The 12,973-nt window shown below is 40.6% G+C and overlaps 1 pseudogene; it reads left to right on the top strand.

Annotated features, from left to right (window-relative positions):
• LOC103905759 overlaps positions 1 to 12,973 on the top strand; it is a 106,163-nt pseudogene that overhangs the window by 4,524 nt on the left and 88,666 nt on the right.

Genomic DNA, 12,973 nt, shown 5'->3' with positions numbered 1-12,973 from the left:
AAAAACTCGTGGGTTGAGATAAAGACAGTTTAATAGGTAAAGCAAAAGCCACGCATGCAAGCAAAGCAAAACAAGGAATTCATTCACTGCTTCCCATGGGCAGGCAGGTGTTCAGCCATCTCCAGGAAAGCAGGGCTCCATCACGCGTAATGGTTACTTGGGAAGACAAACGCCATCACTCCAAACGTCCCCCCCCCTTCCTTCTTCTTCCCCCAGCTTTATATACTGAGCATGACATCACATGGTATGGAATATCCCTTTGGCCAGTTTGGGTCAGCTGTCCTGGCTGTGCCCCCTCCCAGCTTCTTGTGCACCTCCAGCCTTCTCAGTCGGTAGAGCATGGGAAGCTGAAAAGTCCTTGACTAGTGTAAACACTACCTAGCAACAACTGAAACATCGGTGTGTTATCAACATTGTTCTCACGCTAAATGCAAAACACAGCACTGTACCAGCTACTAGGAAGGAAATTAACTCTATCCCCGTTGAAACCAGGACACAGGATAAAATATTTTAACTTCAAATATTAACTTCTTTCAAATTTTACTTTTTTTCTGTAGAATTGCTCACCTTGTACTGATACTGGTAAGGTTTGCCAGAAACCCTAAGCATGTGCCTGAAGGTACACACTCACACATTTCCAAAGACTCTGTGCAGGACACTGATGCATAAGCTTATTTTCATACTTCAGTTTGTATTTAGACACATATTGCCTCTCCTCCTCCTTCTATTAGGGTGGGTTATCCAGAACTGTTATTATTGTCTAAACAAGAGTGGTCAGACTGGTCCATCACAAGATGCTTTAGCAGTAGTTGAGATGTAACTTCTTTAAATGTGAAATAAAGCCCTTTGTGAATTGTTTCCTTTAGTTAGCCAAACCAAACTACGTTGCCCTGATAATGGGGCCTGTCATCCAGGGTCAAAAGAAATATGTAGTATAAAGAGTAACAGTGAAGATTTCCTGGGTATGGGTCTACAATACCAGTACCAAAGCCCCCCATCACCTAAGATGGATGACAACCCCATTAGAAATCACAGGTGAGAGCAGATATTGGCTGTTTGACATCTATTTAATGATTCTCTAGAAAAGTAGTAAGGTCTTGCCAGCTGCACCTAAGCTGTACTGATTTATTGACTGCTGTTGCGCTGCTGGGCATGAGTTGGGATGTTGTGGCTTCCTGGTACCTGGACTCATCACATCTTTTTATGATCAGCAGTCTGAAGTGCTTTCCCATGACTAAATGACACAAAAAGGAAATAGTGGTCTATCACAATCACTGTCCATTATTAGCTATACAAAGTACCTGAGATTGCCTGCCTGAATTGAATTTATGTTATTTATAAAAAGTAGAGGGGGGGTAGCTTGCTAACTTTTTTTTTGCCTGCTGGCTGGATCTTGATCAGAAGTAGCTATGGGCACTTTTCACACAAACAAGATCACTTCTGTGAATTTTGAAAACCCCGTGGGTTGTCATCCCTGTGGAGAGTGTATGCGTCTTTCCCATTCAGAATTCAAGTTGTCTGGATGAACGAGCACAAGCTGGGCTTTTGAAGTTTTCAAGGGCTTATCATTCATGCCATGTCTTCCTACACTTAACTGACATAACTAATACAAGTGCCAAAATCTGGCAAATTAGTGATTGGATTGCTCTGTGTGTCTATGCTAACCTATGTATCACCCTTCTTTGTGCAGTTGTTCAAGAGGTTAACGGAGAATCCTGCCCTTTTGAATGGGAATTTTGCCAGCAACATCAAGTGGGACAAGATTATTGACTGTCTGAGGCAAAGCTTAGAAGATAATTGTTGTGTTTAGCTGTTAATTCTATGGCATTATCCCAGTAACTTGTTATGCATCTAAGAGTTTCTTGATGTCTATCTATACACACCCACACATGTGCATGCACTTGCCTTTGGGAATTCACATGCTCCTGCTAATATGTATGTAAAAGATTCACTGGGTTTTCTTATTTGTAAACAGAAAATATTTGGACTTATGTCCTGATAAAGGGAGCCATTACAAACACAACGTCAAGCTGCATTTATGACTACGTTCATCTTAGAAGCTGATCAGTTCATCCTTGTGCACTTACAGCCATGGTTCAAGACGCTGAAGATGGAGAAATGCCGAAGGACAAAGTAACGTTGCATGTTGCTAACCCCCCACTGCAGGGATACTTCACCCATTTGGAGAACCATATGCAGACCATTACATCCTTCACTCGGCAGGATTTGTATGATATGAGAATTGCTACATGCCATCTGACGTGTCTCATGCTGGGAGACAGGTCTATGAAGTAATGGAGCCTGGCTGTCTGCAGTCAGGACTGCTGTACTACATCCAAAGCAAGCTTGCCAGTCAGCAAATGCTGCATTAATCTTTCGGGGAGTGTTTGTTTTGCATGTTTTGCTAGGCTGAGTTTCAAGCAACTGATACCGTGTTCATGAGCAGTTTTCCTGTTGCAGTCCATTTTTCAAAAAGAAGTGTGAAGACTGATGCTCCTAAGGTTGGGTGGAACATGGCTGTGAAGGGTTATATATGATCTTGCTTCAATGTGTGAGCTTACGGTGCTTTCGAGTGCATGTTAATATGTCTGTGCAGGTACGTTTGGGACAGTGGAGTTATGGCTCTTTGAAGTCTGATGAGTGTTTTTAAAAATATACCTTGGACATGGTCCTTCTCCGTTGGCGCTAATTCTGCTAGTGGAGTTACCTCACTGCAAATGAGATGTACATTTGTTTGCTTAGCAATAGTCAAACCTTCAAACTGCTGAAGGATAAACTCTGAAGGCTTCTGAGGATTAGATAAGATAAATACTTTATTGCTCACAGTTTTTTAAGTATTGACATACCTGGAATTCTAGGCGGTAAATGACAGTGTGTCTGGCTTGTTCTTATTTGTACCTGCAGCGTCGCTGCTCCGTCCAGCTGTATCACTGTAGTTACAGTTCTTACAGGCACTTAAAGACACATCCTTCAAAGTACTTTTGCATTTAGTTCCTCCAAGCAAAAAGGAATTTAGATACTCAAGTACCTTTTAGGATGTGGAAAATTCAAGTGTGATTCTGGAGCCTCCCAAGTGTGTAGGACCTCTAAATAGGAGGCATTTTTCTGGACTCTTGTTGTTTTGAAGACACTCAGTGCTGTTTGTTGACTTGCAAAATAAAATCTAGCAACATTTTCACAAGTCAAGAGAATTTTAGCATCCGGGGTGAGAACAGAAGGATGCACTGCAATCTCAGGGTTTGCTTATGTGGTCTAAAAGAATGTGACTGGGCAGTCAGTCTACTATGATCTTCTATGATGTTGGGAAAACACAAATCCAGTGCATGTTTCATGTGCACGTACTTCCCCTGGAAACTTTTGCTGAGCAGAAATCTTTTACTTAAAATCTATTCTGCTAAGAGTACTCCAAAGGTAGTACTACACACAGCAGTGTAATTTTTTTTAAATTGTATTTTTTATGAAAATGTATACCCTCTGCTTAAATTTAAGGAGGAAGTTTACTCGGAGAAGGTTTGGGGTGGGGAGGGAAGGGGAATAGTTCAGCGCTTTTCTGTTTTCTGGCTTGTAATTTTTTAGAAATTTTCCTCTCCTTTACTGTTACCCTAATCTTGCACCTTTTCCTCGTCACAATGAAGATGATTAAAAAGGCAGAAATGAAAAAAATATGTATGTTTGGAAATCCACCAGTTTGGGGCCTAGTTGCACACATTTTTTTTTTTCTTTCTGGTTTTGAATTATGTTTCTACCCTAAAGGTCAAATCACCTGTTTAACATATTGGTCTGGAAGGACCCAAGGCTCCTGCAGACTTGGCATGAAGCAAGCAGGCTGGCTAAATAGGGAAAGCTGTCGCTCTTCCTCACCTGCTGCAGACACAAGTGCCATGAGAATTCCCTTGATACAGGGAAATGTTGTGGTATTAGACTCAACATTTATTGGTGTGGTAACAGGATAGTTCCTCCAGGCTCAAATAAACATTATAAAACCTGCCTTCCCCAAATCAACTGCTTAAATTGGATGTAAGACAGGGTTTAGCATCTTGTATTTTGCTGTGTACCTCTTTGAGAAGAGTAATGCAAATCCTTATGATCAGTCTTCAGTTGTAATATGTATGTGTATCATAGGTTTGGGCTTTGTAGGACAGTCGTGTCCTGTTATTAGGATGCTCTACAGACTGCTGACAATGATAACCTGAACGCTGTCCAGCTCTTAGTGATGGAAGGTCCCCAACATGGATGGATTGCAGTGCGGGGTATGTTGTATCAGATGCGAGTTAAGCTATGGGATGCAATGCAATGCCTACAAAATATAAGCATGATTTCTCTTGTAAAACTTATCTTCATAATTTTCCTAAGCAACGTTTGATTCTTTTGCATGTATTCCAGAAAAAATAACAGAAGTTCCTTGGAAAACAAAAGAATTTTATAGCAATTTCTGCAGTGAGAGTATGCAGACTTCAGGCTGGTTACTAAGAACAGCCCAATGTATATCTGAGGGTGAAAAAATAATCGTGTCATTTCTTTGGAACATGATCTAGAGTTCACTGAAGTGAATGAAAAAGCTCCTGTTGGTTTTAAATGGATCCAGCCTTTACACAGTGAACAGAAGACGTGTGTCTCATCTGCTTAAATGTGAAAACGTTATTGGTAATTTATGTTGATAGAAAGAGCACATGGTAACTTTCTTCCTGCGTTTATATAACAGGAGGCAAAAGCTTCAAGTGCGCAGTTGAAAAACATCAAGGATGCATTTGCCTACTACCAGCATGATGATAGTGACACAACCAATGACTAGGCTGTTTTAAGAATATTTGATGGAAGGCAAAGCATTAGGCACAAGTTTCCCATTACCATCCCACCCAAAGATGACAGCTTACCATTCCTGGTGAGCAGTGTCATCTTCAAGCTTGCAGAAGGAGAGATGGTTCTTACTGAAACACCTATGTTGATGTTTTCTGATTTTTATTCAAGTGATGATTATACTCTCTCTAAAATAACCAAGCCAAAAAGTGCCGGAGAGGTTATCAAGGAATACACTGCAGATGGGCCAGGCAGGGTGTTGCGGTCTGTGGAGGTTACAGTCTCCTGGTACCGCTCGACAACGGAGCGACTAACATTTGGGAGCGTGGGAGTAAGTTGTCTGCACCAGCTAACAATGCATAACAGTTATTGCCCCTGTGGTATGATGAATGAGGTTACCTTGGGCTGGAATTAACAGAGGACTAATGGGAGAAGAGAAAAACAGCAAATGACTGCCTAAAATGATCTGTGATGTATCTTGTCTTTTTAAGATATCCCTGTGCTAATGTGCTTGGCAAAGGGATCTCTTCTACAGCTTTGTTTACCATCATCACTTTGGAGAGGAGATTTTTCAGGACTCATTTGAGTTCATTTTATCTGATAGTGAAGAACCTCCTAATCTTTGATGCTCAAATAAATATGGCGGTTTGGGGTTTTTTTTTGAGATAACATAACATTCAGAAGATTTGAAGGCCATGCAGAAGGATATTGCATAGCGGGAAATTTCGCAGAAATAAGAAGGCTGAAACCACTCACCAGTAATAAAAATAACATGATGCTTCATACATCCAATTGTTGTTTTATATTAATGACTTGATTAAAATCAACTGAGTTGCTCTGGATTTTCAGCAGTATTAAAATAGGTAAGAGCAAAAGGAAAAAGACCAATTGATTTTTTTTTTCTTTTCTTTTGGTATGCTGATTCAATTTGTTTGCTTCTTTGGAACACTTAAACAAATATAGAAAATGAATAGAAATGTCAAGATTGAAAGATAATTTTTATTAATTGATGAGCTGAGAGCCGAGCTGGTAGATGCATAGTGGGATCAGTTAGTGGTCAAATACCGTATGCTGGATCTCCACATTTTTCAGCCACCTTCAAGACTGATGCCTTATGTTACATGAGCCAGAGGAAGCCTGGAACTACACAACTCGTTGTGAAAGAAACTAGCACCATAACAAGGCATCACCTCCACTTTCCAGACACCCAATCTCCAGACAATTAACTTCTGTACACTGTTATACATTGTTTCTCTCACACTTCTCCCGCGTACATATGAAACTGTCGAGCTGAATTACACTTTATAAGGTGATAGGGAAAAGATCTAACATCCATTTTTCCCTTTTACATATTTTTGCAGTGTGGGGAAGCTAATTTTCACCGCCTAAAAACCAACCAAACAAAATGAGTCCTACTACTTCTGAACTGACATTTTTCAGGTAAACAAAAAGAGCATCTGACATCATTTGCAATCATTATTACCATTTTTAAAAAACTCTGCTTCCATAAACAGATGTTGGGAGAGGCATTAGAAAAAATGATGCTTATTGGAATCTAAGTTTTTACATTAAAATACACGAAACGAGCACAAAAGTAGAAATTTAGGTCCAGACAGAAGTCTGGCATGACCTTCTCAGTCTCACTTCAGACCGTTTTAAGGGGGAGTTGAACATCGTGCAGCCTCACTGCAGAGAACAACGTGCATGTACTTGAGACCTTCTCTATGATCCTTGCAAAAGGGGGACAAAATCACTGATTTTCTTGGTGTTTCACTGAAATTTGTCCTGTGTGGACACCAGTGCTTTCCAGCAATGTAAGCATTTTTCTTTTTGATAATGGACAAGCTATATATTCCAAAGACCTGCATAAGCTCCCGGGTGTGTGTTTACCATGACAGGCAGCAACAGTTATGCTCACCCCTGACTCTCTGTACAGTAAGAGATTTGCAGTTTCTGTGCCAAACCAGTCAAACCCCACATCTCACATCATTCACTAGAAAATGAAAATGGTGAGCTGTACATGACGCTGTTGTTTCTGTTCCCTGCCAGCACTTTGACACATCTGGCAGGAAAGTTCACTGTATGAAGTGTCTTCTACCTTAGTGAGATCTTTTCATGACATTGCTTGAAAAATCCAGGTTTGCCAATTCCTTTGCTGGATAATAAGCTATACAGCTTGTTCCACACACTTATTGCCTGACTTCCTCCTATAGTTTTGAAATGTTCTTGCATTGTACCGTTTGGTAAGCAAGTCCCTGCCAAAGTCAGAGCATAAAGCTTGTTCAAGATGCTTGCATTCTTTGAAAGTAGCCAGGCAAGCATTTTCTACACAAATGTGAATTATTCATCGAATTTATTCCATCTGGAGTTTGTATGTGTGCATGTATTCTTTGCTAAGTGTTTTAGCAAGTACTGAAATCCCAGGTATGTTAAGGGGATCAGCAAAATTCACACCAGTATTAAATGAATATTTGTGGAAAGTGAATTTTAAGTACACTGTGTAAAGCCTATAATGCTTAAGGCTATATTCTTCAGCTAAATGGTTAAACTCTGCCCTAAGACCAATTTGTCCAGAACAGCAGGAAAGTAGAAAAGAAGTGAGAAAGTGAGAGTATACTTGTAGTGAAGAATATACAACCATATGAGAGGATTATTTGGGAAATTATAATAGGCAGCTGAAGCCTTGGAGGCGTTCAAGAGACTTCATTGCTTCCAATAGCAAATTGTTCATGGGGAGAAATAAAGCTAAACCTATTCATTTTTTTCAAGTAGCTCTAGTAACTTGTAAGATTTCTGTCAGACTCCAAGTAGAAAATGATCACCAATTATATTCCAAAGAATAACAATAAAAGCTTGGTAAGGGGAAAGCAATACTGAAGCTTCTTTAGTGAGCTCAGTAGCTTTAATTGCTATGCTTTTTCTGGAGGATTTTTTTAAAACTTTGAGCCCGTTTTCTCTTCTGTGGAAGTATTGCAATTCATCTACAGTGCTTTTTTGCTTGGTTTTGTTCTTGTCTTTCTCAAACTCACATTTTGGCTGTGTGACTCTGGCTATTAACCCTGTGGACTTCTTTTAGATATGGGAAAGCTTGTTTCCAGTAATCCATAAGCCTCAAAAACCACCACAGTGGGGTAAGAAAGATCCCACTCACCCCCCGCTTTTAACGTCAAAGAGAAAAGCATCTTTGTGCTCTTGTATTGCTGAGAAGTCACAGCAGCTTCACTTCTGACTCAACACCCTTGGACAGAAGCAGGTAGCCATTTCCTCCTTGGTTTTTTTTTTGTCCATCTTTTAAACCAGGAGTCAGGAATTGCTCCTAAGAAAGAGGTAACTTTCTTCATAAGCTTATGCCATGTGGATAGTCTGCGGTTTCCTAAGGTCCCCACGCTATTCTCGTTATCTGATAGAGGATGGCAGTACAGGGCTGTAGAGGCATAAAACCTCTCTGGGGCAGGCAGATTAAGAAAACTTTTCATTCCCACTGAAGTTAGAGGCCAAGAGAGATGAACTAAACAGCACGTTATCTGCTTACAGTTTAGTCAATGGAGTGGGCTGTATTTTATCAGTAGTATGATGGGAAGAAATATATCGTTAAGCTGGTTTTTCTACTCGCTGCTTTGATTCATGGTGGCAGGTCAAAAATGTTATGGCTCACCTGGTAGTTTGAATGATCTTTCATCAAATTTTAGTCTTGCAAGTTGGACTCTGCATCCTTTTAAGTACAAGCTTTTCATCAGAGGACTGGAAATGGTTGCTTGTGCCAGTTAGACTCCAGGCAGTCCTGTTAAGCTCTAAAATAGGGACTTGCAGAGCCTTTGGATCTGCTAACATGCATTTCAAGCTTTTAGATCTGCAGGGCAGAACCTGGGGGAGGAAAAGTCCTCCTATTCCAAAAGTGCAGGCACACTTGCTTAGCATCAGAGGACCTCTTCTAGCCCCAAACAGCAGGCAGGTTCACTGGTGGAGTGGTCGGATCCTGGTAGGGTCCCTCTGGCTGCAGCAAAGTAAAACCCTGCTTCGTGCTCCCATGAGGATCTGAAAGTTTTTTCTAATTAAGAAACCTCCTCTGTCTGGATTCACTGGTCTGCATGGACTTGCCATGGTGGAAGGAGCTTTGTTTGCAGGCTTTTAAAACCAGTTGCTGAATTTGGGTTCTTCCTTTAAAAATCTCCATTGCTGATTACTACCCAGAGTTTCAAAAATAGACATTCTGCTGTGAGATCTGGGGGGAAAGTGAAGCCTATATCTTATCCATAACTGTGTAATGGTATCTGATAATTCATGTTTTTTAAAAAACTGTTTCAAAAAGGAACCTTCTCATTTTGTGAGGAGGAATCGTAACAGGGCAGAGGGAAGGAGGTGGAGGGGAGCAGAGATCAGGGAAGACTGTGGCATAAGCTTTCCCTTCTGTTACCTGCAGGCACATTTAAACCAGCTGTTGCTGTACTAAAGAGGGTTTTTTTTCTTAACATCTAAGATATATGCATAAAAATGAGATACATTTATTCTGTCAATTTAACCAAGTGTTTAGAAACAGCACCCTCTACTTTAAATACTTCTCAAAGGTAGAAATGGCTGGAGCTTTTCTCTTGCCATCTCAGCTGGGTGACAATCCATGTGGTAAGAAGACCTGGTTCAGCACAGCCATTCTTCCTTGTACGGGTGAGGACTTCCCAAGGTTTGATGTCTTGCCCCACCAGAAGCTTTGGTGTATACTCTTTAGGTTTTTGCTGTCTCCATACCTCCATGTGGATGCCAGTCATGAAGCCACTTCTCTTGTCCACCTCCGTCTGGCAGAATAAAGCTGAGGGACCAGGTCCCTGTGACAGGCATTAGCGAAACACGAGTGAAACCAGTGGGACTGATGGTGCTAAATCCAGATTCCAGAGCAATATTTTAAGTGGGAGCAGCCAACGTGATCAATTGAGAAAGTGGGCAATGCTGGACCTCAGTTCTTTCCTTGCTCCCCTCCCCTCATATTTATAGGTTTCTAATTTCCGCTGGATAATGAATATCGCTTTTCATTATAATTATGTTAAAAGGTACCAGCATGATGATTCAGAAACCCTTGAAGATATAGTCATATTTTCAGCAACAGATGGATTTAACACTGCAGATGGAGTGTTAAGAGTGCAGGTAATAACAAACTCAGCAATGTACTGTACTGAAATATAATTGGAAAGTATTAATCATATATTGGTTACTTCAGCTTCACTAAGTAGATGTTTAATTTTCATCAATCTTTTTACCAGATTCCCGGAAAGATTTCTGTGTAGACAGAATGTGGCTTCTAGGTGAAACGATTGCCAAAGTTATTAATGACTAAGGCCTTGATCTTGCAGGCATGTGCCCATGGCTTACCCAGGCGTGCAGAATAAAAATCATTTGTGTTAATAAGGCTGCCAGATTGGGCCCCATTCATATGGCCTAAGTTTCAGCTGGTGACTAGTCAGTAGTAAAACCAAGACCCCCTCTGAACTTGGGGGCTGCTGGAAACCCACCAACAGGAAGGACTGGCTGCAGGATTTGGGGTAGAACGCAGGCAATTTGAAAAGCCCTGTTTATAGAGATGAACCATGAGACTAAGTCTTTGCAGAACTGGGAGTTAGCATGTAGACAAAACTGGGAAAGGCTGGGGTTTTTTTGCCATTCCTTATTATTGTCTCTAAGTACAGACCTTTTGAAATTATCTGCATACAGAGAAATGTCTGCTGCTATTTCCATGAACCCTGTCATCTTACTGTTTTTCAAATGTGCCTCTTCCTAGAGGTTGTGTTTGAAGCCTGAGTAATTCAGGGGATTTTTTGCTCCAAGCAGGCCACGCAGGACCAGGGCAATCAGTGATGCCTGGTTGCATACCATGACTCTGATTATTTAATTAATGCTATTTATAACTAGGATTTTATTTGTAGGATCAGAAAGTGGCCTGTGCTCTGGTGTGCCACCTGGGGATGCAGGGAGTGGGGAGTGCTGTAGGGCACAATTCCAGCTCACGCAGGGAGAATCTTCATCTATTTTATGGCAGGAATATAAAACATGATTTTTGGTGAAAATGGAAACATTTTTCTTTTTAATATGTTTCTGTGGCTGGTTTGTGTTCACATTCTTCTCTGTGGGTTTGGGCATCTGGTGAAGCTGCATCTCCATTAATTTCCTTACGAGCTTTCCTTTCCCTGGTGGGTATCCATAGCCATGGTGTGCCATGATGACTATGGACTGATCAGGCTTGTAAACAACAATGTGAGTATTCAATACCTAAGTTTTAAGTCCCATGAAACACTTTGGCTGAATGCTTTGGTCTTTTCCTGAACTATTTAGTTTTCTAGCTATCTGTGGACCCTGAAAATTAATGAAAAACTGGAATTCTCTCTGGAAAGTTGACTCTCACTTGATGGTACAATATCTTTATCTTGGCTGATGGGAAAAGAAAAGATCAGGTAATAAAATTCAACGTGACTGGAAATAAAATTGAGTATGACTGGAAGCCACAGGTGAACATGCTTAATAATGCAAAATTAGTGTGCTGTCTACTTTCTGACAGGCATTTGTACCCCAGAGAGATACAAACAGGTACTGATCAATTGACCATGATAATCAAATAAGGGCCTGACTCTAAGTATGGTGTCTCTTTAAGGGTAGCAGTCAAGATGACTTGTCTGTAACACAGGTTCCCGCACTGCTGTCATGGGGAAGGGACAGTGCGTTGCTGGAATATGAAGACAAATAGCATTTTTGCTTAATTTTCACTTACACTTGGAAATAATCTCTCCCTTATCTTCCCTTCCTATTCTGTCCAGATTATGCGGGTGAGCAGCGAGCCCCAGAGCTGCAGCAGGGACTGCAGGCAGGCATGGGTGTCTGGAGGGAGGATCAGCCAGGATCACCTCTGAGCATCTCTGTGCAATGGATGCTGAAGGTCTTGGCACAGAGCTGATGTATGCAGCTGCCCAGGCTCCAGCACATGGGGTGATACAAAGGACGAGAGTCATGGTGGATCAATTTTCCCAGTTGGATGCAATCTGGAGATCCATCTCCTATGTGCATACTGGTGGGATAAACTTTTCATCTTTCTGGCAATGTTTGAACCTTCTTTCTTTCTTTTTTTCCTCATTTATGAGAATTAATTAAATCAAAAGAAGTGATTTAAATTGTCAGGCTTCTTAGTTTTGATTTAAATAATATGTTTTAAAACTTGTTCTGCATTTGTAGCAGGGAGTTATGTTCCTTAGGAGAGGTCCAGTCTCACTGTTCACCAGCAGGACAGGACATTTGGTACTTGTTCATGAGGAACAGGCAGGTAATAGATTGCATATACATGTAAATAATGTGACTTAATACACATTAAGAAGCTGTCTAGGTCTGTAGAGAAGATACTAGGAGGCAATAGATCCTCTTTAATAAATCATCTCATACTTTGCTCTAAAAGGCTTGAACTCCAGCTTAACCAAAGAGGATTGAGCAAGTGGGTGTAATTTAAATCACTGGGACCCGTGAAAGCTGCAGAGCCTCTGTTGTCTCCCCATTGACACTGGGACTTTTATCTGTCCCTGTTTGCCCTGCATCATCTTAGGATATGCTGCTTGATCTTTCCAATTACTGTGATGACTTTTTCATTTGTGATTCATGACAAAGTGTTTCTGGATGAAAATTGTAATTCAAGCAAAATCACAAACCACTAGCTTTATGAAGACATTTTATTTGCTAACTCAAGCTGTGTGAAATTTGCTAGATGTATCAGAAATAAAGGTAAATATCTTGTATTTTAAAACTCGATAAATTATTGACAAAGGAAAAATGCCCAGAGTTAATCAATCCGATGGTTTTGCCACCATTTGTCCCTCGAGAATTTAGAAGTAGTGGATCATGCTTTAATGCTGATCTGCTCTCATCATTTGGGAGAGAGAAAACAAACATTCCTGCATCTCAGCTCCTCGTCAGTGTCTGAACTTGAATGAATCAGCTATTGAGCTGAAGGAAATGAAATATAAATTGACATGAAGAAAATGTTCTCCCTGCAGCTGCAGAAGCAGCTATAGTTGTCAAAAGCTGATTTTTATCCCTTCAAAGACCAGTATTTTGGGTAACATCATCCTATTCAGTAGCTGGACTTCCTATAAAAGTTTGGCCTAAAGGTACTGCTTTAACATTTTTTTTAAATTTATTAAAGTAAGTTTAA

The sequence above is a fragment of the Aptenodytes forsteri genome, unplaced genomic scaffold (genome assembly GCF_000699145.1).
Source record: "Aptenodytes forsteri isolate BGI_AS27 unplaced genomic scaffold, ASM69914v1 Scaffold119, whole genome shotgun sequence".
Taxonomy (NCBI): Eukaryota; Metazoa; Chordata; class Aves; order Sphenisciformes; family Spheniscidae; genus Aptenodytes; species Aptenodytes forsteri.
This window is presented reverse-complemented; position numbering and strand designations above follow the sequence as displayed.